The sequence below is a fragment of the Microtus oregoni genome, unplaced genomic scaffold (assembly GCF_018167655.1).
Source record: "Microtus oregoni isolate MIOR12 unplaced genomic scaffold, Mior012 000041F_ref0000270, whole genome shotgun sequence".
In the NCBI taxonomy this organism is placed as follows: Eukaryota; Metazoa; Chordata; class Mammalia; order Rodentia; family Cricetidae; genus Microtus; species Microtus oregoni.
In genome coordinates this window covers 11,947,685-11,965,522 of record NW_024543208.1, presented here as the reverse complement: position 1 = coordinate 11,965,522, position 17,838 = coordinate 11,947,685, and positions in this window count along the sequence as shown.

Genomic DNA, 17,838 nt, shown 5'->3' with positions numbered 1-17,838 from the left:
CACGAATTCCTCCTATATGGCATAGCCCTTTAGACAAATATCTCATTTCTTTATAGCCTATTCTTCATTTCTATAAAAATTAAGGAAAATATTGAACTTAATTATGGGACTCTCTTGACATAAGGCATACCCCTTTTGACAAATCTCCCATTTTGTTGTAGCCTATTCTTCATTATAAAAATAAAGGAAAAGACTGAACTTAATATGGGGTTCTTTAGGCAAAGAAAACTAAAGAGGGAGACAGGGAAGGGCAAAAATCTCTGTAGGGAAAGGGTGATGGTAGTAACAGAAAAACAATAACAGTAGCCGTGTCCAGAGGAAGGGCCTCTCTTGGAAACACAACATTATGGTAATGTGTTTGCTAGACAGAACAAAAATTATGCCTAAGGCATTTCTTTGTCTTCCTTTGGGCAGAAGCCTACAGGATCTTCAAAGTCATTTAAGAGACCAACTTTGGTGGAAGGAAGTCGAAAGCAATAAAACAGGTGTATGCTTTATTGGTCTATGCAGACCTGTGCCACTAGTGATAAAGTTACAAAAATTCATAAAAGCAAAGCCTCAAGAAATTTTCCAGTCTCTCTGGGACAGTAAGGCAAATACAAATGCAAAACTTTCTAAACCAGGGATCTGCTAAGCCTCATAGGATTTAGGGAGAACTGAAGAAGTGTAATAGTTTGGGGAAATGGGAACTCTCTGAGGTAGGGTTTATTTCAGATACTCCCTAGAAGACATAAGGAATGGACTACATCTTAATTATAGGATATGGAACGGACAGACATTTCCAAAGTATTGCCCTTGGCCCTGCATCATCCATATTACTGGGAACTTGTTAGAATTGCAGATTCTCAGACTCTAGCTCTGTACTTAGGGATCTAATTTTGTGGGTGGGGACTAGCAATCAGTGTTTTAACAAGCTCCCTCCTACCTTAGCCCCAGAAGATTCTGAGGGTGATTCAATTTAAGGATAACTACAGGAGAGAAAGCGGTTTAGAGGTAGGTAATCATAGCTCAGCAGCTCAGTCATAGGTACTTCTGCTGGCTCATTACTGTAATGCAGACTCTGAACTATGATTCCCAGAGTTTAATGCAATGCTAGATCTTTCCCCCAGCGTTACAGATTCCACTGTGTATTTTCTAATGACTGAATTTATTCTTAAACAGTGTGTGTGTGTGTGTGTGTGTGTGTGTGTGTGTGTGTGTGTAAAAGTGCCCATAAGTCAAAGTATCCAAGAAGGCCAAAAAAGGAAGGAAGATCCTGTAGAGTTTACGCTTTAGTAAGTGTAATGTTGGAACCAAACTTGAGTCCTGTGGAGGAAGAGTAAGAACTCTTAACCACTGAGCCATCACTCCAGGCACCACTGACTGCATTTTGCTACACTGATTATAAAAGTATTTCTGGAATGCTTTCTTTACTTTTGAAGAATATCAGATGCTATTTATAGTTCCCAAATCACAAAGGTGTTAATTAAGAGATAAGTCTGGAGACCGACTTCTGAACAGGACACCGCACTCTATTCTCTACACCATTCCCTGTTGTTCTTGGATAAGAACACTTCAGTGATTTCTGAAAAGTCCAGAATGACCCTGCTATGTGTCTAGCATTCTTGCATGCCACCCCTGGATAATGAGAATAATTTCAAAGCCTTCTGTTGAGGAGGATTATGAGGATGTTTGTTCAGTCAGTGGGAAAGTGGAGTGGATTAATGAAGTGAAGAAGTGAAGGCAGCCCATATGTAATATATTTTACATTTTCTAATTACGAATGTGACCTTGCCTGGGTCTCACTTTATCATTTGGCTAGGTCCTGAGAAATAGTTACAACCCATAGAAAAATAACTTCTGCTTAGGAAGATTAAGAAGGGGTGTGTTACTGAAGACAGGCATGATTATTCTCATTTGCCTTCATATTATCTCGTTAACCACTAGTGTTCAGGGAAATTTCAGCCAACCTTTACCAATTTTCAGAAAAGCTATCAACAACAAAAAATAAAAATTGCCTTTTCCCCGAATATACTCAATTGCTTTAGAAACCCATGGCTCGGAGGTGTAGGATGTGTCAGTAATAATTCATATATTTACCTCAGTTTCATAGATAGAGTTATACATATGAAGTCTGTCAATCTCTTTGAGTCTCTCCAATTCCTGTTATGTTGACTTTTATCTCCTAAAGTCTTCATGCTTTTCCCACAAACCATCAAATAAAAAATAATTTATTTTAAAAAATACAATACCAAACATTTTAAACGCATTCAGAGTTCACTTACAAACTTGTACTTAGCTTTCAATTTTTCCCACTTTCCACTTCACTCTGAACAAACAGAACAAAGCTTTGTCCAAATTGGGTGAGACAACAATATTTCCGTTGCCTATAATGCCAACAACTACTGTTAGTTTTTTTCTAATTCCCAGGGAATTTTCTACCTTTTGGAGAAAGACATCTTTCTATGGAGGCTAGTTTCCAGCTTCTGTTGTCTTCCTGGCTCTGTTTTCTGATTTTCCTTCTATCTGCAGATAATATCAGATCTGTAGACATGACTCCATTTTGCTGAAATTTTAATTAGAGGACACAAAGTATCTTTTAATATTCTTTTGCATACTGGAGCTCCTGAGCGCTTGTTGCCAATGACTCAATATAATTTAGAAGCTGTAGCTTCATAAGCAAGTAGTCCAATCTTTAGTTATTAAATTTTCAAATTAATATCTGCTGTATGCATCACTGGTGATTATCTTGGTCTAAATTATGCATCCGTCTTAATGCAGGAAAACAACAGCCCTGGCATCTGACAGTGAATCATTACAGACACCCATATCTCTGAAAAGACATTTGTTTTTAACCTGTTATTGTTAGAACAGAGAACATCTTTGGGTCCAGCATTGTTCATAGTGATTTCACGGATGGCTACAATAAAAGCAAAATTGTTACTACTGACGTTCATTTAATAGGCCCTCTTGTTTCTTTCTATGGCAAAATATTCTAAATGACATCATCTTTAACAAATTGTAAGAAATTTTAGTGTCAAGCTAAAGTGACAAAAATGTAACTGTATTAAAAGAAAGAAGCACATGGAGTTAACTGATAATGGCTTTTGTTTTCCTTGCAGGGTAGATTTGGGAAGACTCAGATTCACAATTAGGATTCAATATTTATTATGTGAATCACTTAACAGGGTTACTATGCTGACAACAGTAGGTTCTCAGAACACAAATGTCATTTACTTCTAACTTTTCCCAGAAGGCTCATACTTTTGGAAACAACCTTGAAGGATTAAAGGCTTTAATTTCAATATGACTGTTTAGATAACAATAAAAAAATAATAACGTCTTTTTTTTGGAGCTTTATTTTTGGAGGTGTGATTTAAGGAAGCAAAATACTGAATTATTTAACTAAATCTCTTAATATAGTTCTGTATCTTTTTCTAGTCTATTCTCTTAGTTTGATTTGGGCTTCAAGGCTTCTGATTTAAAATCAAATACTTCACAATATTTCTTTAGCAGCTGCCACACAGAGTTAAAATGTAGACATTTCCTCATACAATAAACTGACAAATATCTTCCTTAAAATGAAAAATTATCTAAAAACAGATAAAATCAATAAACTCTACAACTCATCCTGGAACTTTGTGATGTCAAAATGACGACCATTAAGAATTCTCCACAACCTTCCTAGACCAGGATGGGGTGGGGAGGACTTTGGACTTTCCACAGGGCAAGGAACCCTGACTGCTCTTCAGACTTGAGAGGGAAGGAGAGAGGATGGGGGGAGAGAAAGAGGAGTGACGGGGGGGGGGAGGAGTGGGAGGCTGGGAGGAGGCAGAAAATGTTTTTTTCTCAATAAAACAAAAAGAAAGTTAAAAAAAAAAAGAATTCTCCACAATGAAACTGCGAACAACAGAAAAGTGTTGGATCAGTCACTTCTCCAGAGTGCAGAGTCTTTTCGGAAGTTCAGACTAACACACTAAAAACAATGGCTCAAAGAACTCAAGGCAGCAAATTCTTATTTGGGGGTTTGACCACTCTGTGAAGAAGTAAAGTTCTTTCTCTATGTGTTAAACAATCACCTAAATGACTTGTACTTTTTTCTCTACCAAACAATGCTCAAGACAGACAACAATAATCCAGTTGCTTGCCTTAGGAAATATGTGCTCCTGAAAGATGAGAGAGGATAGAGCAACTGGGATGGCTATTCTTGGTTGTCAATTTGACAACCTACATCTGGAGTTAACTAAAACGCAAATGACTGGGCATGCGTGTGTGAGGGAGTTATTGTTACTAAATCATTTTAAGTAGGAAGACCATCTTCTAATGCAAATATTTAAGGTGGGAAGATTAATCTTTAATCCAAATTGTTTGAAGTGAGAATATCCATAGCCTATACAAAAGACATGTAAGAAAAACTTCTCTCTTTGCCTGCTTGCTCTTTCTGGCAAGTCTATTCCTTCACTAGCGTTACACCTTACTTCTTTAGAATTCCGGATTATACTGAAAACCAGCAGAGACAAACAGTTTCCTGGACTGAAAAACTACTCTGTTCTTGGTCCTTCTATTTTTAAGCAGCCATTATTAGTTTATCTGGACCACAGCAAGTAAGTCATTACTAATAAATTTCAGCAGTTCTCCCCACAAGTGTATGTAGGTACATATATAAATATATGTGTGTGTGTATACTTACACATGCATACATATGTGTATATATGTATATTTATATGTATATCTATATACATATATATAGATATTTTCTGTCTAGCTATCTATTGATAGACAGACAGACAGGCAGCTACATGGCTTTTTCCTGACTCTCCCTACTATCTCTATATATCTCTATTAGCTTGGCTATATTCTGTTAACCCATTGGCTGAAAGCTGTTTCTTTATTAACCAATGGCAATAAAACATATTAACAGCATATGGACGGGAATCCCACATCACCTCTCCTTTTCTGTCTAAACAAAAAGGAAGGCTTTAATTTTAACATAGTAAAATTACATATAATAAAATAGGTATCAAGCCAGAATTTCAATTCCAATATTTATAACTACTTTATCTTTTATCATAACTAAGGAAAACTATAATTATAATTATCTATTCTTCCACTCTATCAAAAACTCCAGAAGAATATAATATTACCTAAGTAAACAGGAAGTGTATTGTAAGCAGCTTCCAAAACTCTAGAATTAACAGAGACATCTCATTGCCTGGACAGTCTCCCAGAGTTCTTCTGTAATGTTGAAGCATTCATCTTCAGCCTATAGGCTGATAATATCCAACAGACTTTTCCACGAAACAAGAAATTTCAAAGACAGTTCCACCTATAAGCATAGGTCCAAACTAGTCCCTCAGAATGTTGGTAACAGTTGTATGGCTGGGGCAGACCGCAGAGCTTCTGACAGTGGATTTATACCTACTACTTGCACTGGCTTTTAGGGAACCTACTCTCTTTGCTTGGATGTCTTGCTCAGCCTAGATACAGTAGGGAAGGTCATAGACCTTCCCCAAAGCACTCTGCCTTACCCTCTCCGAGGAGTGTATGGGGGTGGGGTAGGGGTATGTGGAGGGAATGGGAAGAAAGAAGAGAGTGGAAACTGCAATTGGTATGTAAAATGAAAAAAGACAGTTTTTTAAAAGAGAAAAGAAAAATTTAGAAAAAATACTCATCTTAAATACTGAATATTTTCTTTTGTCTTCTTATGTTAAAACATTACCAATACTATTCATTTTTTTCTCCTTCTCTACAGTAAATAACAGGTTGTATTTTGGCTTGTTTTTTCTTCTCAATCTACTATGTGTCATTGAACACCTGATCCTCTGGCCTCCACCTTCCAAGTGCTGTGATTACAGGCTTCTAAGGTGTATGTAACCATACCCAGCTTAAAACTTAGTTAAAAAAAAAAAACTATGACTTTTTAGTATTTCTTGATTTTTCTAGAATTGATTGGCATTTTAAGTTATTTCCTACATAATGAATTCTATTTAAGTTTTCCCTTTTCAGAAAAAGTATCTTTGTTTCTCATTCTTTTCATTTATTCTCCACAAAATGTTCTATCAAATACCAGAGACTCTTTAAGAACTGAGAACCGACTACTCTTGCCTTTATAAATTAACAACTTAAGAAGAATAAATAAAAATAGTAAATATAATTACTTAATGATTTTGTGAAAAGTTTCTGAAGGAAAAATTCCAAAGTGCCAGGAAAGAATGTTCAAAAGAAATCAGAATTTGCCTTTGAAAAGAAGAACTATGTGGTCCAGAGTAGAAACAGAACATCTGAGCAAATATGTCGATAAGATATGAGGTTCAGATGCAGAAAACTCTCTGCCAGAAGTAATTTCCCAGTGGCTCTGTGGCAGACAGAGAGAAAGTCTTCAATCAGAATCAAGCAGTGTGAGGGAGCTGGGCTATGAGCTGAAGGGCTCATGATGCTGAGGCTTTGATAGCCAAGGATAAGCAATTAACTTTGTTAGTTGATCCAGCCTGTTCCCCTGGTTCTAACACACTGCTGAAGTGATGCTGTGTTATATGTCTCTACTTGATATTTGAAAATATGTACACAGTCCTGTCCACTTCTATGACCATCTGTTTATGCTCTGTACTTTTACATTCAATATCTCCAAATTCTTCATTTCACCATGTGTCTTCCATTTTCTTCCCCCTTCCGACATTTTTTTTTTCTTCAGAACAGGACCCTATAGCTAATATTCTGCCTCACTTGGAGACTTTTGGGGACTTAAGGGCTTTTTGACACCCTGGTGTAAGCCTCTTGAGGTGAACCTTTTAAAATGATAAAGTCAATAGGCTCTTTCTATAGTTTATGTAACATAATGCATTATTGACTTTCTAGACTTCAAGTTCTCATCTTTGCCAGCACTAATGAAGGAACTTTTCCTAGTCAACAGTGCTATTGGGATTCTGACCTTATTTAGCATATTTTTAGAGAAGTTACTCACTGTGGAAGTGGGGTGGGTTGTCTCAGCTGCATTTCAAGTTTGGGGATAATGCCTGCTTTAGTAACACAAAGACTGTTCCTATAAAATATTTTTGGCATAACTCGACAGTCTGGAACTTGGTAGATGCTAGTGACATTTGAAGTTTTTATTCGTCACACCATATTTTGAGGTTTTATAGTAAAAAAAATAATGATGATTTATGATACTTTATTTCAAAAGACTGAAGAAGTACAGAGTATAACAAAGACAAAAATAAAAAAAAAGGCATATTGAAAACAAGGAAGTACTGAGTGCTGATGTATCTTAAAGGACACTAAGTCGAAACATCATAGCTTGACTCTGAGTTGAGTCAACAGGGTTAGAACAGAAGTTACAATTATCTGTCTTTGACCATTTAGGCTGTAAAAACAATACATTATAAGTATTATAACTCTAGAATTGTACCACATTAGAGATAGACATAACTTAAAAACAACAACAATACATTTCTTATATTTTAGAAGCTAGCATGACCAAGATTAATTTGCCAGCAGATTTGTTGAGTGGTAAAATTCTCTTTCTAGGTGCATAAAGGATATTGGTTTGGTGTGTTCTTGCAATGGTAAGAAAGACATGGGTAGTCTTTGGGGTTTCTTTAATGAAGGCACTGATGCGTTCATGAGTGATCTAACTTCATGATCCAACCCAACACCCCCACAAAGCTTCACAATTGTTATAATTGTGTTAGTAGTTAAGATTTCAACATATGAAATAATACACCACCCAGTAAACACTTAGATATTTTCAATATGATTGCATATGCAAATGTTCTTGAAAATGAGCAGCTCATGCAGTAAAAAGCAAGGGAAGTCTTACAGCAACATGAGTAACCAGGGAATACAAATGAAAGTAGAAATTTATGACTGAGTGGGGTAAGAAAATCATACTGTAGTGGGCTGAGAGTGAGCCTTGTACTGGACACGACAGAGGGCAATGTATATGCAAAGGTAGCTGACATCTTTGGATTCACTACAGGGAAACATAAGAATTGATCCTATATTGGGAGAAACTGCACATCTTCATGGAAAGGAGAGGTATATAAGCCTACCCTAGAGCCCAGGAAGGATTAGACAGCATGTTTATCTCCATCTAAACCACAAGAAAGGAAAATCCTCTAAGAATCTGTAAAATTAAAAACATAATCTTATTTTACTTTAGGATGTAGAGTTTGAATTTAAATTATCTTTATAGTTTGTTTGTAAAGCCACATTCTTTACTATTATCATAAAGAAAATAATGGGGCCTGAGTATCTGGCCCTTTTGGGAACCTGAAAAGTTCAACCCAGCTATTTTTTGTTGGTATAGAAGAAAATAAGCAAATTAAAAATGTCCAAGAATGTTTTCTACCATGAGTAAGAACTAACAAATGTAACATACTGCTGATATACATCTGCTTGCATTTCCATCACTGGAACCAAAGGAGAAATTCTGTAAAACCAGGTATAAAAATCAAACACAAATATGCATTCAGACCAACATAAAAACTATAATACATGAAAACACAGCCAATGATGAAAAATATAATAAAAGTCATCATTTAAAAATCAAAGATGCATAGCAGTACTAATGGAGGAAATATCACTTTAGATACAACCAAAGATAGACTATAGTGAGTACTGCCTTGTTGTCTGAGACATTTTCTGGGATTATACAACATAAACATTTACTGGTCCCATTTAGTAAACCAAGGACACACCAGAGTAATATAGCGCAAATGTCCCTGTTGGCAAACCAAAGAATTGATGTATGTGACTGGTTAGGTGTTACTCATAAGAACAAAACCACCCACAGTCAACTGCATCTCTGAAATCCCACCAGAGGATGGTGATGACTCCAGAAAGCTGTGACTCTGGAATGGAATTCTCTACACAGCTTGCAAGCTTTTCTACAGGTCAGAGTGAACTTCTGCTGGCAGTCATTACAGCATCTTTGTCTGAGTGGCCTTGTGAATCTTCTTAGTTTAGGAAGTTTTCTGGAACTTGCGAATTATTTGCTTTCTTGGGGCAATGCATTATGATAAGAATACCTCTTCCATTCTTAAAGACTGGCATTTTTGTTGTACCTCACAGTCAGATTTAATAATTCACCTTGAGGTCACCTAAGACTGTGTGTTCAGCCTGTTTATTTAACCTACAATTTAAAAAAGCATAATTCTTTATTGATTCTTTGGTAATTTCACATCATCCACCCCAATCCTGCTCACCTCCTAGTCCCTCCATATTCTGCCCTCACCCCTGTGGTGTGCTGTCACAAAATTAATTAAAAACAAAACAAACAAGCAAACAGAAAAACAAAAAAATCCCAGCTTTTCCTTCCTTCTTTCCAACATCTCTTCCTTCATACTAGTGACATCAGTAGCTGCTGTATGTCACTCAGTATACCGTTTTGTTCAATCAATCCACCTACAGACTATTCACTGCAATGAGTCATTGGTATTTAACCTACCTTTAAGAGAACCACTGAGACATTGGGGCTGATCTAATGGGAGCTCACCAAGGCCAGCTGGACTGGGACTGATGGAGCATGTGATCAAACCGGACTCTCTGAACATGGTGGACAATGAGTGCTGACTGAGAAGCAAAGGACAATGGCACTGGGTTTTGATCCTACTGCATGTACTGGCTTTGTGGGAGCCTAGTCTGTTTGGAAGCTCACCTTCCTAGACCTAGATGGAGAGGGGAGGACCTTGGACTTCCTACAGGGCAGGGAATCCTGACTGCTCTTTGGACTGGAGAGGGAGGGGAAGGGGAAATGGGAAATAGGAGGAGGGTAGGAGGCGCACGCCTTTAATCCCAGCACTCGGGAGGCAGAGGCAGGCGGATCTCTGTGAGTTCGAGACCAGCCTGGTCTACAAGAGCTAGTTCCAGGACAGGCTCCAAAACCACAGAGAAACCCTGTCTCGAAAAACCAAAAAAAAAAAAAAAAAAAAAAAAAAAATAATAATAATAATAATAGTAATAATGATAATAAAATGGGAAAATTGTTATACAGTAAAATACCATTTGCCCAAGCACAGATCATTCCTTTGTTTAAGAAGTTAGGATAATCGAATAACAATATAAACAATTATATCTGATATACTGGGAAAAAAGAGAACAATGTAACAACCCACATTACTTGCCTTAGATTAACCATGTAATCAACTTTTACAACATAAACTAGTACATAGCAATAATCTTAATTTTTGTGTTCTTCTATGTATCTGACCAAAGAATAACATATTTGCTTGTCCATGTGTTATGGTAATCAGTTACTGAAAGCATAAAATTGTAATGAGGTAATAGCTTACAACACCAGGGATCCAGCGATGAAACCGAAAGTACAAAAGGGACCTGCGGGCTCACACCTGCCAGATTTATATGTAAACATTAGCCCGAGGCGAACACGCCCCCTTGGGCTGGGCTTCCCCTCCATAAAATAAGCTCACTTATAAAATGAACAGTCACTAAAAATGCCAAAAGCAACATTGTAAATTTCTTGATAGTATTTACTTATTTTCTGGGTCATTAGGAGTCAGGTGGATCGGTGACTTTATCTTTTGTTAATCTCTGTCAGAAACTTCACTAGGGTATTTCTAATTCCCTCCAGATAGGATGATTTCTATGCTGCTCAATACATGCAGAGCAGAATCCCTTTGTTAGGGATAATGGAAGACACAGGGAGGGTAAAGAATAAAGTTCAAATCTGGGAAAATTGTTGGTAAAATGATATCAAGTGGAAATACTTTGACTTTTGATCTTTGACATATTATTGGTGACACTGAGTTTATTAATAATATGCTCAAACTCATTTACTTCTGGAATCTCATGAACCTTCCCCTTCTTATAAGAAGGAAATAAAAATGGAGGTAATTGTTACACAGCATGATTCTATTACTGCAAACTCAGTCAAGCCCAAATATTCTGCCTCTGTTTCTTCCATATACTTAAAAACATAGATTGGGCTTAAGATACTTAGACTGCAGCAGCATGCACATATTTCGGCAAAGCCTCCTTCAGTCAGTCATTTATCACGACAGTCTTTAAACCTTTCTGTAGAAGAAAATGGTCACTAGCTAATGTCCTATGGGAAGTTATTAAAGTTTATTAAGATCAGATAAGATTAATTTCTTTATATGCACTAGTATTTCTTTCTTTGGAACACATTATCTTTGTGGAAGAATAGAATTTCCTTTAACACTGGATCAAGAGAAATGCAGTGTAAACAGACACCTAACAAGCTAACTGATACAAAATGGAGTGGTCTCTGTCTTGTGGTCCTCAGAGTTTCTCACCTGCTAACCATGTATTTTCTGTTATCTTTCTAGGACTGTCTTCGCTGATGCCCTTTTAGACATCTGGGTCTTTATTTTCATTGGCTTTCTCTTACTTATCTATTTTTTAAGATTTCTGCTTTTCTTTGAAGGTTTATTTATTTATTTTTTTAATGAATGAGTGCTCTGTCTGCATGTATACCTGTGTGCCAAAAGAGGGCATCAGATCCTATTATAAATGGTTATGAGCCAACATGTAGTTGCTGGGGATTGACCACTACTACCTCTGGAAGAGCAGTCAGTGCTCTTAACTGCTGAACCATTTTGCCAGCCCCATAAATACTATTGTTTAATCATAATCACTGCATCATTATTTTGTTACTATTTTCTGAGCCCCTTGCACATGTCTAGTTGTTGAAGGAGGAGTGGGTCCTTTGTTCATCCTGCCCAGCTAGCTTACACCTGAAATAATCACACAGAAGCTGTATTCATTTAAATACTGCCTGGCCTATTAGTTTTAGCCTCTTTGGGCTAACTCTCTCATCTTGATTCAACTCATTTCTAATAATCTGTATGTCACCACAAGATCATGGCTTATGGGAAAAGATTCAGCATGTCTTACCTAGCAACTCCATGGTGGCTCTCTCTCTGCTCTTCTTCCTAGCATTCTATTCTGTCTACTCCACCTACCTAAGTGCTTCCCTATCAAAAGGTCAAGGCAGTTTTTTTTTATTCAACCAATGAAAGCAACACATAGACAGAAGAACCTCCTACACCAGCTAGTAAGATGCTAAGTTCTTATTTTGATATATTATTAGACTTCAACACAATAACTTCATAAAGTAGTTTCACAAAATCAGTAGATGTTAGCCTGCTAGGTAGAAGAACCACAATTCAAACCTCTTCCTTCTTTTTTTCTGACCCTGCATTAAAGCATAGTTCTCAACCTTCCTAATGCTTTAATTTTTTAACACAGTTCCTTATGTTGTGGTGACCCTCTAACTATAAAATTATTTTCATTGCTACCTCAAAACTGTATGAAATTGGATTATGAATTGTAATGAAAATATGTGTGTTTTCTGATGGTCTTAGATGGCCCTGTGAAATGGTCACTAGACCTAAAGGGAGGGGTCTTCGCCCACAGTTTGAGGACCACTGCTCTGAAGCACCATGTAATATCACCTATACAGACCAAAAAGTATGACGTTACCGTAATGAAGAATGACATCAGCTTTGAGATATAAGAGGCTAATATTATGAAAGATGAAAGTGCTTTATCTGACAACATGCATAGACAATATTGCAAGGAGGAGAAAATGTGGGATATTCCTTAAAATTTATTTGCTTGTTTCTCCAAATCTGCAGGGATATAGTTTACTTTTTCAAAGCATACCTTGTAAGACAATAGTTCTACAGATTGCAGATTGGACAACGCTGTTATAGGCTGATATCTCCTTGGAGCAAAATCTTTATAATCACTCTACCCAAAATGTAGTTGCTTGGGATAGATGAACCACCTGAACAAGCCTCTTACAAAGTTTTTATTTTTTTACCTGTATATGCTCTGTGTTTCACTGAACATCTGTAGGGACTTTCAATTCCTATAACTCTAGGTCATATCAGAATATTAATGATGTTAACAGTTCCTTTTATGAAATTTTTGCCTCTTTTTCTCAATTTAATTTGTTAAAACCTTCTATTAATTCTAACCAGAGACTTTTACCAAAAGCTAGTAAACTGGAATTTTAGGAACTCTTCCTAAACTCAACTTTTAAAACAAAAATGTTTGAAAAAGTCAACAAAAGAGGTGATTAAAAGACTTGAGTCATAATTTTTATGTCAAATTGGAAATTTTAAAATAGATCCAAGCTTTGTATCAGTTTTTGCTTACAGTAGTTTAGCATCACAAATTTGTACTATACATGCAATTGATGGTTGCAACTTGCTTCTCTCTGAATTTCCCTGAATTTAATCACAGGGATGGTATAAAGTCCTACCTTATAATAATTGAACCTGGAAGATAGTCTGTAAAGCATTCCCAATTTCTCTGTCTGTGGGTAGAAGAGGAGGAAAGAAAACCAACCATTTTCCCCTTTCCCTCTGAGACTTCAGAGTTCCAGCAGTAATCACTCTGCTTCTCAGAATCTGTGTTCATAAAATGTGGAAGCCAATATGTCCAGGAAGGTTAACCAGTCTACAGATTTAGAACATGGTAATTGTTCCATAGATCTGGATGAGAGATGGAAAATGATCTCTAGGAATTGGGCTTCCAGATTCCTTTTGTTTATTTTATCAAAGACAACTGGGCAATGTTATTGGGAAAAAACCAACCAACCAACCAACCGACCAACCAATCAAACAAACAAAAACTGTATCCTTGCCATGATCTTTGTTACTGATATCCAAATAAGTTTAAAAAATATTTTTTATATATTTTTGAGTTCATAGTATTTGCATCATCTTCCCTTTCCTTTTTCCAAGTCCACACTGCCCTATATACACCCCTTGTTCTCTTTCAAATTTATGGCCTCTTAAATACATGGTGGCTGAGAGAAAATGATATTTCACCAAGGAAACAGACGATTTTTCCAGAGACCTGTAAGTACAGAGAACAGAGCTGGCATAGGAGCAATACTAGGATACTTTGCAATCTTGGTTGTTATTGTCAAACACAGAAGGGATAAAAAAAATATTACTAGAATTAAAAGGATGGCCAACCCTTGTGAACCACTTCTATTATTGGCTGTTAAAGCAAGCAGCTTTGGTGTGTCTTTCTCTAATTTTAGGCAAGATAAAACATGGATGATAGAAATCCCAGCTAAGCCAGATGGCAACTGAAAGAGTTAGTAAGAGCTTACACACACACACACACACACACACACACACACACACACGCACACACACACACACACAGAGACAGAGAGACAGAGAGAGACACACACTGAGAGAGAGAGAGACGGAGTTTGTTTGGGAGGGTAATGGATATTTAGTTAATAATCTAAAAGTTAAACTCAAGTAAACATCAGAAATTAGCACAATTAGCACAGAAAAGTAGCACAGTAACTGAAATAAAACAAAGAGCTGATAGGACAAGCAGATACAGTAAGTATCATTCTGGCACTCAGGAAATTAGAAAAAAAAAAAAAGGCGTCCCAGAAGGCAAAATCAAACGTTTGAACAAAATAGGAACTCGAAATTCTGGCAATAATGCTGTCATTATAATATAATGGGGATAATAGAAGCCACAAAAGAGCTAGAAGCACAGTAGAATAAGCATTTAAAGAAGAACAGTGATCTGGAAGATGGATCTATAAAATCTCCCAGAATGCATCTCTGTGACATGACAGGTATAATTCTTAAGAGGAGCTTCTCCACCAAAACAAATAATTCCCATCAGACCAAATTAGACCAAATGAGAGAACCCCACATTTAATGCAGTGCTCCCGGGTGTCCAGGAAAGCATGGAGAGAGGGTGGGTACACGCAAACCATGAAGATCATGTGTTTGTTTTCTGGGTGGAAGCCTAAGTAGCCCGTGGGAGTGGTCTTGATCATCCTTGGGGAGGGGTCAGTGCTTGGCGGGCTTTCCTGGAGATGGAGTCCAGACCCAGGCAGCTCTCAGGGGGAGGGGGTTTCCAAAGATGGATGCGGTTTATTACATTCCAGACTCTTTGTATAACGGGTAGCAGGGAGCTGAGGTCATGCTTATGACCAACGTTTTAGGCACTTTTGGATAAAGGGACATCGGCTCAAGTCTGGCTACTTACTGCAGGCACGGGCATCATAGGAGAGGGGAGAGCTGGGAGTTGGTGGGCTCAGACTCAGCGAGAGGTGTGGCTGGAGTGGCATCTGGTTTACTGTTATTCTAAACTCCTCAGGTAGCTGCTTTTTGAGGGAGATGAGAAGGCAGATGGCTAGGAGAATAACGTATTGTTATTATTGGCCCTATGAATGGGGCTAACCATGGGAAGTGATTAACTGCCAGAAAGAATGGTATGAGAAGTGCCCTGGCTGTACAGGTGTATAATTGGGACACGATAGAAGATAAAACCAGATTTTAGTTGGTAGGTTTCCTTGATCCAGGAGAGTTGGTACCAATGGTGAAGTCCCAGGAGCTGGTGCAGGTGTTTGGCGTTGTCTGGAGAGTGCTCTGTAAGTTGGTCTTGGCCTAGACAGCAGGAGTGACCTGTAAAATATGCTTGAAAATGGCAGAGGTTAAAACACAGTCTGGAGACTGTTACTTTTTAATAGACCTGATTTTTGATACAGCAGCAGAATTTTTTTCAGGAACCTGTAGGTATCTGAAAGAGAACTAGAACAGGTTTGCATCTTTGTGTCATGGCAAAAGGCTATTGCTTTAGGACAAAAGGTATGAATATTTTATTTTTTTTCTTTTTATTTTAAAGCTCTACATTTTTCCTCAGCTCCCCTCCCTGTCTATCCTCTCCCTTTTGACCCTCCCCCAAGGTCCCCATGCTCCCAATTTACTCAGATCTTGTCTTTTTCTACTTCCCATGTAGATTAAATCTATGTATGTCTCAGGGATTGTTATTTGTGGGCTGGTTTTCTTTGCTTTATGTTTAAAAACCACTAATGAGTGAGTACATGTGATAATTATGGCATAGAAATAAAAGCTTACTAAGACTTTAGATGGAGGGACAGAACATTAAAAGGAAAAACCAACTGGGTAGACAACAATAACAATAAAGAGAACCTATATTATACTATTTTCAAGAACTATTTCTCTCAAAATAAAATGGAAAAATATATACTAGAACATATAAATAAAATCACATTTTTATACAGATAAACTGAAATTTAAGGACAAAAGTTTTATAAAGGAAAAAGAGTATTTCAGAGAAATAAATCCGACAATATAACAAGAGGAAACTAATGGTTTTGTCTTACTCTATTATTTATCTATAAAGCCTGCCCATCAAATAATTCTATTTTATGCTGTCCTCAGCTGCAAGAGAAAGGCTGACAAGTTCATGGCACCAATGAAAGATTCATGGCAGCACAGGAGACCCTGGCAGGTCCTTCTGTGGATGGGAGACAGACAGATAAACCATGCAGAGAGAGCTTGAGTATATACAGAGTTTATTTAGTGGGTATTGGGAAGCTGTAAGGGTAAGGGGCTATGGAGGGGGGAGAAAAAAAGAGAAAAGAGGAAAGGGGGAAGGAGAAGAAGGGAGAGGTTGCCCATTCAGAAGAAAAACAGAGAGGGAAGGAGCAAAGGAGGTGCAAAAGCAGCTTGCCTATGTGGGAAGGGGGAGATTGGAGGAGGGTGGAGCTTGTCTCTTAAAGGGATAGGGTACCCAAGTGACAGGAAAGGCCACCAGAATAAAAACAATGACACTTCTATGAAGAATTTTTTCTTTGTTTTATTTTTAATCATCAAAACTCTTTTAGATATTATTATTGTTATTATCTATTAGACAGTACAACTTAAGAAGCAATCATCTTCATAATAATCCACAGGTAAAAATGCCCAATACAATGCAATATTTCCATGAAATAAGCACACTAACTTACAGGCAATGGGGATATTCCCCTCACCTATCTATACCATGCCAGATACCAAAAAAAGAAAAAGAAAAAAAAAGATGACGGTGGGAAACATGCGAAAGCACAGCAGAAACAAAGACAGTCTGGGGTCTGGGGTCTAGGGACCAAGCCCCTCAGGGTTTTGTTTCTTGCTGGGCTGATGCTCTGAAATGAATTGCCATCTTCAGCTCATCTGACATGGCAACCAGCAATTTCAAGTTTGTAAGATGTAATTATATAAGCAAATAAAAGTAAAGCAGGTAATATTCATGCTCTTTGATTAATACTATGTCTCTATTCCAGCATAAACCCCTTTGATTTTGCATTGAACTTCAGGAAGTCTTGGGGCACACTATATCCTGGGGAAAAGAGATGAGAATTATTTTCTCAGTTCCCAATACATCAACAGTAACCATTTTTCCTTGTCAGGACGTTATCATCCTTTATTTCATGATATTTTCCCCCTGATAAAAGTGTCAAATTTTGAGATCAGGAGTTTCATTTTGATTACCAGTAGCATATATTTTACTGCAAAAATAATTAAACATGACGAAAAGTAAATGACTTAGAGTCACCAGTGGAGACTCACAGTTATCTTGGAGAGATTTAGATCTGAAAGAAAGATATATGAAGCAAATGTGCTAAGTTAGTGGACAAAAATGGAGAGGAAATATAAGAAATACAGAGGGTGAGTTTTCTATTGAAGCAAAATTCACTTGTTTTTGAAAAATGAGAGAGTAAGCATAGATAGAGTGTTCTAGTTTGAATGCAGCTAAAGGTTGGAATTATCAGTAGCTCCTTTGACACTTTGGTAATAAAGTGAGAGGATTAAGAGAGATCCACAAGTGTGCAGCAACAGTAGTGTGGCCCAAATGACTTCTGGTGGAGGAATGGAGGGTTTCATTGGTGATGGGATCAAAATAAAAAGTTTCCAATGAATACAAAATGCATTTTGCATCATTACAATCATCATGATCTTCACTAATACACCATGGAGGATAGTAGAGAATCCTAAAGTTTTATACAGTTTATAATTTCTGTCAGCAGCATAACCAAAAAAG